General features: G+C 44.9%; 1 pseudogene; it reads right to left on the bottom strand.

The window, feature by feature from the left end:
• Positions 1-6102: 6102 nt before the first annotated feature.
• LOC102866739 lies at positions 6103-9491 on the bottom strand (annotated as a pseudogene).
• Between the last annotated feature and the right edge of the window lie 277 nt (positions 9492-9768).

Raw genomic sequence — 9768 nt, 5'->3', positions numbered from 1 at the left:
GAACAATCTCACTGATTTCACATGCAAGCAAGATTTTGCTGAAGATTATCCAAAAATGACTGGAACAAGCACATCAGCAGAGAACTACCAGAAGTCCAGGCTAGGCTTAGAAGTCCAGGCTAGGCTTAGAAGGGGTTGCGGTACTAGGGATATTGTAGCTGATGTTAGATGGATCTTAGCTGAAAGCAGGGAATACAAGAGGAATGTATATCTGTGTTTCATTGACTATGCAAAGGCATTTGACTGTGTGGATCATAACAAACTGTGGCTGACTCTGAGAAGAATGGAACTTCCAGAACACTGTGAAACCTATACTTGGATCAGGAGGCAGTCGTCAGAGCAGAGCAAGGGAACACTGCATGTTTTAAAATTGGGAAGGGCATAAGCCATGGATGCGTCCTATCTCCATACCTTTTCAACCTGTAAGCAGAACAGATTACCCAGGAGGCTGGGATCTATGAGAAATGCGGCATCAGGATTGGTGGAAGATCTATCAACAATCTCAGTTACGCAGATGACACAACCCTGCCTGCTGAAACTGAGGAGGACCTGAAGCGCTTGGTGCAGAGGGTCAAGGACTGTAGCCTCCAATATGGATTGACACTCAATGTCAAGAAGACAAAGATTCTCACCACTGGACCAACTGACAGCATCAGGACGGATGGTGAAGAGACTGAGATTGTTCACAGCTTTAGATTGCTTGGCTTCACAGTCAACACTCTCGGCACCAGTAGCCAGGAAATTAAAAGGCGCATTGCCATGGGAAAGTCTGCTGTTAGGGACCTCTCCAAAGTACTGAGGAGCAAGGGTGTCTCTCTGGAGACTAAGGTGCGTCTGATACAGGCCACGGTCTTTGTAATCACTTGTTATGTAACAGAGTTGGACAATGACCAAGGAGGATAGAAGGAGAAATGATACCTTTGAGCTGTGGTGCTGGAGAAGAGTATTTAGAGTACAATGGATTTCTAGGAAAACAAACCGATTCATCCTGGAAAGGGTTAAACCAGGTGGCTCCTTGGAGGCAAGGATTCTGAGGCTCCATCTACCATAGTTTGGACATGTTGTAAAGAGATACCAGTCCTTGGAGAAGGACATCATGCTCAGGAGGGTGGAGGAACAGCGCAGGAGGGGAAGGCCCTCTATGAGGTGGATTGATTCGGTGACTGGGACAATCGGGATGGGTGTGTCAGAGACAGTGTGATTGGCACAGGACAGAGCAGAGTTTAGGGCTGTTGTACATAGGGTACAACAATGAGTCCTCCTCTGTATCCGCAAGCATTATGTCATCTACATAATGCAAGCTGTTGATGAGTCTTCCTCTAATCCTGATGCCACATTCCTCCTCATAAAGTCCAGCGTCTACATTGATCTGTTCTGCAAATAGATTGAAATGATATGGAGACAAGACACATCCCTGACACACTCCTTTCCTGATTTTGAATGATTAGTATTAACTTGCTCTGTTCTGCAGACTACTTCCTGGTCCATTATAGGTTTTGCATGAGCACAATCAACTGTTCTAGAATTCTCATTCTTCTCAAGGTTACCACAATTATATCGTACTCTTATAATCCCTCTTTCACTAACAGGGAATCTGACTTGCTTAAGTTCCACGCTAAAGACCTGGAATTTGAACCCAAGTTCTCTAGAACACACTTACACCCAATAATAGCCAGGTGTGTGTATTTGTTAGATGCCATTGGTCACCTCCTGATAACAGCAGTCTTGTGCTCAACAGATTGAAATCCCAGGATTTTGATCCTGCACCACCTCATATTCTTTTCCATGCTTAAGTCCACTGCTGCAGTTACAGTGTCAGTACATCTCCTTAGAGTTTCCTCTACTTCAACGACCTTTGACTTTCCAAGTATTGTGTCCTTTTCCAAGGACACCAACCCCTGATGACAACATACCCAAAACAGGTGAGACAAAATTTCACCTTCCTTGCCTCTAATGAGCCTCCTGATTGTCTTTCATCCAAGAGAGGGCTGTTTGCACTTCTGAGTAATCATTGTCGTTGCTGTTGTTAGGTGCAGTGGAGTCGACCACCACAGTGACTCTATGGACAGGATAGCATATCTGTACCCTGCCCTGTCCTGTGCTGTCCTCTTCCCATGCAATTTATTTTCTCTGAAAACCGGCTGTGGAGTCAGATATGAGTTGGTTCTGAATCAAATGCACATTAAGATGAATGAGACCTTCTAAGAATCAAATTCCTATGCCCATCAGAAAACTTCTCTAAAAGGGTAAAAAGGAAAACCACAGACAAAAAAAAAATTTATAATGATAGAATATTCTAGCACCCTAACAATAAAAAGATAAACAACTCAATTACAAAATGGGCACAGGATATGAAAAGACACTTCACCGACAAAGACATGCAGATGGCCAACAAACACATGAAGAAATGTTCAAAATCCCTAGCTTTCAGTTTTGTTGTTGTTATGTGCCGTCGAGTCACTTGCAACTCATAGCGACCCTATGTACAACAGCCCTAAACCCTGCTCTCTGACACACCTATCCCCATTACCGCAGTGACAGAATCAAGGGTGATCTCATCAAGGGTCTTCGTCTTCTGCGCTGTTCCTCCACCCTCCAAAGCATGACGTCCCTCTCCAAGGACTGATCCCACCTTGCAACATGTCCAAAGAATGTCAGACGAAGCTTAAGGATCCTTGCCTTCAAGGAGCAGCCTGGCTTCATCATCTCTAGAACGAACTTGTTTGTTTTCCTTGCAGTCCACGGTATATTCAATACTCTTCTCCAGCACCAAAGTTCAAAGACATCAACTCTCCTTCTGTCATCCCTAGTCACTGGCCAGCTCTTTGATGCATAGCACACAATTTCGAAGACTATGGCCTGTTTCAGGTACACCTTAGTCTCCAGCCTGACATTGTTGCTCTTCAGTACTCTGGAGAGGTCTCTGACATCTGACTTTCCCAATGTAATTCATCTCTTGATTTCCTGGATCCTGGTACCATGAGTGTTAATTGTGGAGCCAACCAAACCAAAACTGTTAACAATCTCAATCTCTTTATCATTCATCATGATGTTGCTAATCGGCCCAGTGGTGAGAATCTCTGTCTTCTTGATGTTGAGCTTCAACCCATATTGAAGGCTACAGTCCCTGAGCTTCTGCAGCAAGCACTTCAGGTCCTCCTCAGTTTCAGCAAGCAGGGTTGTTTCATCTTCATAAGGCAGATTGTTGATGAATCTTCCACCAATTCTGATGCCACACTTCTCCTCATAGACCCCAGCCTCCCAGATAATCTGTTCCACATACAGATTGAAAAGATATGGAGATAGGACACATCCTTGATGCACACCCTTCCCAATTTTGAACCATGCATGCAGTGTGTTTCCCTGCTCTGTTCTGACAACTGCCTCCTGGTCCAAGTATAAGTTTCGCATAAGCGCAATCAAGTGTTCTGGGAGAGATGCAAATAAAAACAACTGTGAGGTATCGTCTCATCCCAGTAACAATAGCAATGTTCAGCAGAGAAGCAAAAAACAAATGCTGTCGAGGTTATGGAGAGATTGGAATCTTTATTTATGGATTTATGGCTGGTGGGAGTGTAAAATGGTGCAACCACTATGGAAGTCAGTGTAGCACTTTCTCAAAAAGTTGAAAATAGAAATACCATTTGACCTAGCAATTCCACTACTAGGAATATACCCTAAAGAAACCAGAACTACCACCTAAATGATATATGTTTATTGATGTGTCATTTACAATAGCAAAGAGACAGAAGCAACCCAAGTGTCTATAACCAAATGAATGAATAGAAAAACAATGGTATATTCACACAATGGAATACTATGCATGCAGCACTGCAAGCAAGGATCTAATATATTATTATACAACATGGGTTAACCTCAAGGACATTAAGTTGAGTGAAATATCTCACTCACAAAAGGACAAATGCTGCATAGCACCACTATTATAAAACAGGACTGACATGGGGGTTGAGAGGAAACTAAGAAAAGAGGGAATACATAATGAATACTGAATTGAAACAGAGGAAAGAAAAAACTGTTTAAAGGGAATATATAATTATGCATTATAAGTATAGCAATAGCCCAGAATAAGAGATACACTGCAGAGAGGATTTGGGGGTGTGGGGAGGCAATTGTGCAACAAAGAACTAGTATTAAAAAAAAAAGTGAATTGGGGGAGGGGAGGTGAAAGGAAGGGGGAGGAGGTAAAATGTGCAACAATGAATGAATGAAAATCTATCTTTTTTTCTAAATGTCCATTAAAATCACAATTAAAATAGAAAATTTTCTTTTATAAAAACCCCAAACTAACAACTTTTTATTTCTTGCAACTGCACCTGTCTTTCTCCTATGGGACAACTGGTGGATTCAAACCACTTGTCTTTGGTTTGGCAGTGTAACTCCAGGTATGACTTGGCAGTATAATTCTTAACCACTAGATATCCAGAGCTCTCTTCATTGTTGTTGTTTTGCTTTATTTTATTATTCATAGAATAATATACTGTATACTAAGGAAGCTCTGGTGGCCGAGTGTTAAGGAGTTGCACCGACAAACTCAAAGGTACATGGTTCAAATCCACCAGTTGCTCCATGTGAAGAAAGATAGGCAATCTCCTCCAGCACAATAAACTGCCTTTGAAAACTCACTGGGTGGGTTATCTATGGGTCAGTTCCAACTTGATACACAACAACTACAATAAACTAAGACAAACATTGGATTAGTATTAAATAAGGACTGTAGCTAACTGTTCCTGACTCACACAAAATTTGATTTTAAAGACTGACTAGGAATAGAACTTGTTCATTATACAGGGACTACTTGTATAACTTTATGGGACCATGGGCGTGTATGTGCTCAAGAGTTACCTGACTAGACATCTTACAACACATGACTTTATGTCCAATTAGGATCAAAGAGCACGGGTTCTGAGCTCTCCATAAATTAGTTGGCTTGTGGACCTTGCAACTGTGATTGAGGGAGCAGGGCAGTTCCTGGGTTGCACATGACACACGTTTAATGTGTATGGTATTTCTGAGCATAGTGTGACTGCAGTAATTACTCAATACGTAGTTGCTTAGAGCTAAGTAGTTCTTAGAATAGTGTGGATATGGTAGTTACAGGTTAGAGTGAGGTTGTGGTAAACATACTGTTGGAATTGTGATGATATTAAAGTTGAGATTTTTATTGGATTTATAATTCAGATTGGTAGTGTATTACGTATTTCAAATCCACCAGCTGTTCAGCGGGGGAAAAAGATGGATAATGTCCTCCTGTAAAGACTTATGATCATGAAACCAGCTGGAAGGTTCTGGTTAATTGGAAAGGACTCAACAGCCGTGGGTTTAGCATGCCTTTGATTTGGGTTTGAGTTAAGGTTGGGATTAATTTTAGGATTGCAGTTAAAATTGGCCTAGGAGTTAAATTCTAGGTTGAGGATTAGTTATACACTTCTAAAAGAGAGTGGAAAAAGCTGAAGTGTATTGTGTAGTACTGATTTGGTTTAGATGAGAGGCCATTTATGGGCCTCCCACGTTTGTGAGATGTGAACGAGCCTTTAGCTATGCTTATCAGCTGGGGAAAGGTGGGCCTCCAGCACCTGCCCGGACCCCAGTGACCAACACAGCACTTTTTGGTTTTCTGTTTCATTCCCTGTCTTCCTCCTGCAGAGATGCTAGTGGATCAGAACATCTCAGTTTTCTAACTTAAAACTTAATTTGGTTACGGAAGTATTTTTCAAGTAACACCTACTAGTAGTACCCTGTGCAGGACTGTAAGGAATTGAGATCATGGCCTATTTGAAATGTGGGTTTTCAGTTTTCACCCAGATAAAAAAAGGAGTTTTACACATGTATCATGAATTTCCTTAACACACACCACAGGAGATATAGGAAGGAACAAGCAGACGCAGCTTTGTTTAGAGATCTATTTGGAAATTATGCTTAGCAGCTGTACTATAATGAAGATGACAAGATGAATCCCCTTCAAGGTTACAGAGGTTTGGGAGCTACAAAGTCTCTGTGAACAGTTCTGAAGAGACCATTATTTTCTTCTCAGGCAACAACTGAGACCTAGAGAGTGTTTCCTGGTTGGGCGGCACAAGGCCTTCAAGGACAGTGCCGAGGACAGTGATGCGGCTGGCCTAGGACTAGGGCAGAACAGAGCTGGTGAGAGCGGAGCCGGAGCCGGTTGTCTGCTGCCTTGGGACCATTCAAAAATGCTAGACCCACCTGCTTCTCAATGGGGGAAGGCTGGGCCTTTGGGTCCCCCTCTGTCTTCCCTGCCTTAGCTTTCTCCACAAGCCCTTTGTTTAGGGCCAGGCTCCTCTTGGCACTTTGCTCTCTTGTTTTGTTCATTTTCTGTGCAGGAAAGATCACAGATTCATGACCCACTCTGCCCTTTGTAGTAGGATTAATGTATTGCTGGAAATGTTTGAACTTATTTCTGAAGCCAGAATCTAGAAGCCTGGGGCTCTTGTGAACATGAGCTGTTGTCACTTGACCTTGGAGAATCTGATCGTATGAAGTTTGGTGTTGCAAAGGCTTACCCTGAACAGGTATGGTCAACAAAGATAGATCCTGTGAAGCCTGGCACACTGCAGGTTGGGCCATCCCAGGAATCCTTGCTGACTCAGTGGTGAGATTCAGCTTTGTCTGATTGTCTTGCACATAATTTTGTTTGATTTCTTCCTCCTCAGGGATTCTTGGAGGCAGTTCTGGGAGCTGAAGACTGAGCTGACAGGAAACAGTAAGATCAATGCTCTCTCTCCTGGGTTTTGCTTCCCCTGGCCTCTGGTCTTCAGCAGGCTGTCTATCTTGTCTGGATGAAGAAAATCCAATCTCTGCATCCCCTTTGCCATGATTCCTGGCTGGCTTGGGCGTCCCTGGGAGTTCTTTCTTTTCTGCCAGCATGAGAACTTGGGCTGAGTGCTTGCTCTTGTCAGAGTCTTGAGACTCAGGGTACAAGGGCTCCCCCAGTGTGGGGCTATTCTCTCTGGATTCTGCCTGAACACAAAGCACCTGGGCATTTGTCATGTCCCCACTGGGTTGTGTGACGCTGGGGACGCAGTGGGAAGGATCAAGGAGCACTGCTGTGGCACTTACACACTTCTGGCTCTGCCATACTGCATTTGGCTCAGTGGACTGCTGCTCCGTAAGGTGGCCCAGTTCTGGCTCTGGGGCATGTGGAATGCCTGTTGGGATGGAGAATTCCCCTACCAAGGTTTGTCCTGGACTGGTTGGACTCCCAGGTGACCCTTGTGTGGATATGTTTTCTAGGATGTCCTTGGACTCCCGTGACTTCATGGGAGTTCCCAACTGTTTGTCTTGGTCCTTTATTCTTAGATGGAAATTTCGTTTGCTAGAGAGGGGTGTCCTGGTCAAGTGTGCAACACAAGCACCTCTCTGCCTTTCTAGAGACACCGTCTCCACTTTTTCTTCCTCCTGTGCTTCAACCAGGAAGTCTTGGGCACTGTCTACACACATCTCATTGTCCTCTTGAAAGCCTGATGTAGGACTTGTGTGTTGTCCTTCATATGAGATCATTTCACTTGAAGGCTCTCCTGTGATTTTGACAGGTTCAGGCATTATCTCTGCAAGTGCACGTTTACTAGTGATTGCTAAAGTAATGTCCTCAGAAGACATCCCTGAGAGGAAGGCCAAGTACTTAAGCTGTAAAGATGTCTCCAGTTTTTGAATGGTTCCTTCTGATAGACATTGAGAGAGCTTAGTGTGTTCAGTAACAGAACATGGGGCGGTCTGCTGCTGACCAGAGGCTGCTGGCATTGAGGACATGTCAGGAGCCACAGCCTGGCTTCCAGGAATTCCGTAGTTCCAAGAGATACATACACAGGTAGGGATAGCTCCCTGGTGGATCTGCCAGTATTTGGAATTGATATGACTCTGCAGGTTTGCACTGACCTTGGTGAGCAAAGGTGGCATGAAGAGTGACACTGGGGCTGAGGTGAGTGAGGACAGGTGACTAACCCCACTGTCCTCTGGGGCTGCAGGTGGGGGAATACTCCCATTGTTCAAGTCTGCCTTGCACCAGGGCAGGGACTGCTGGTCAGTAAAGGACAGGAACAGCGGGATGGACTGCCTAATCATGTGGGGTAGGCCCCAGCAATGGTAAATCAACTTCTTCTGCAGGTGGAGCTCCAGCATTCTCTGGGCATGGTTTGGGAAGAAAAGTGTTTCTCTTGTGAGACCTAGGGCAGGCCTCCTTGCCTGGGAAGTCTCCCCAGTCTCAGAAGATTGGGTTGTGTCACAGGGCTCATATTGCATGAGGCTCTGGGCTTGCTGAGATCTTTGGAAAATCAATGGCAAGTTCCATCTAAGCTGCTTCTGCAGTAGGTGCCAATCCAAAGCTTCACACTCGGCCACAGTCAGGAATGGGACATTGATCTGGATTTCCTGGTGGTCAGCTGGAAAGCCTAGGTTGGGGGTATGTGGGGAAGAAGGTAGAGCTGCCTGTTCTGGATTATTAGTTAGCACAGGGAGAAAGGAGGGGTCACTGAAGAGAAAAGGAAGATTTGAGGGGGACTGAAATAAGCTCCTCTTCGTGCAGGAGAGACGTTGAGAGCCCATGAAGGTGGCAACTCACTGTGTAGACAAGGGAGGCCACAGAACAGCTGGCTTTGTTTCTGCTTCAGGTGATCCCTTGTGTCTTCAGCCTGCCCCTCAGCTTGTGAATTGAGACCACTTAGGAGCTTAATGGCTGAAGGGGGCAAAGTCAGAGCCAGAGAGTGTGGGGCTTTCTGGCAGTGCTGGATTGGTTCTGGATCCATAATAGACCATTCAGAAACCCAAAAGGCCTGAGTGGGCTGGACAACCATAACGGAACCCAAGGACTTCTGGGAAACGGCCCTAATTGTTTCAAAACGCATACTAGAAGTATGCATGATGAAAGGAACCATTTGGCTATTGCCAGCTTGGTAAAACAATGGTGAATTTGGCATAAGCTGCCTCAGGGACTCTTCCACATGTCTTGGGAGTCCCCATCTCTGGAAATGCATCCATCTTTTTACATGGAGCTCAAGAAGCATGAGGACTTCAGATCTGAGGAATTGCAGGTGGGCTAGGTTGACAGTGTCCATATATAAAGGCGTCAGATATGACAGTTGAGTGAGCTCTGATTTTACAGACAGCAAAGGAACATGGGAGTTCAAGGGCTGCTGGTCTTGGCTTGCCTGCACAAATCCACAGCTGGGGTTCATTATCTCTGGGTGGTTCACAGGAAACCTAAGCTCTTCAATCCTTGAAGATGACCTATTCCCTGTGTCCCCGGGCATACTTGGCAGTTGATATTCATCCCCTGTCTTTAGACGGTCAGCCCAGTAATCCCGAATGCTGATCATATCAGTTGATTGAAAAGCTATCCGTGTTAAGGATTTTTGATCTGTTAATTGTGACAGTGTGATGTTTACAGGTACCATTGGAAGGTCCTGATGTTGCTGAGAATGCAGCTCCGGAGTCTGCTCAAAGGAGATAGTAGACATGGACAGACTCTCTAGGGAATGGGAATATTGTGGTTCTTCCACCTCAGTGTTTTCACTTAACAGCTGCTGAACCTCCAGAGCTGCCTCATTGCAGGTGTGGCAGCAGTGGTCTGCACACAGAAGCCGCCGCACGCTCCCCTCCTCAGGAAACCAGTCCTGGCTGAAAGGGAAACAGGACAACTGTTACTACCACAGTGTTATCCGCCTCCTTAAAAGAGTGTTCCTGGCAGAAAAGGGGTTGACGTCATCCTTTCCCAGACCTGTAAGCCCTGGACCT

The sequence above is a fragment of the Elephantulus edwardii genome, unplaced genomic scaffold (genome assembly GCF_000299155.1).
Source record: "Elephantulus edwardii isolate Elephantulus edwardi_28Jun2011 unplaced genomic scaffold, EleEdw1.0 scaffold00491, whole genome shotgun sequence".
NCBI lineage: Eukaryota > Metazoa > Chordata > Mammalia > Macroscelidea > Macroscelididae > Elephantulus > Elephantulus edwardii.
The sequence above is the reverse complement of the archived record's forward strand: the minus strand, read 5'-3'. Positions and strand labels throughout refer to the sequence as shown.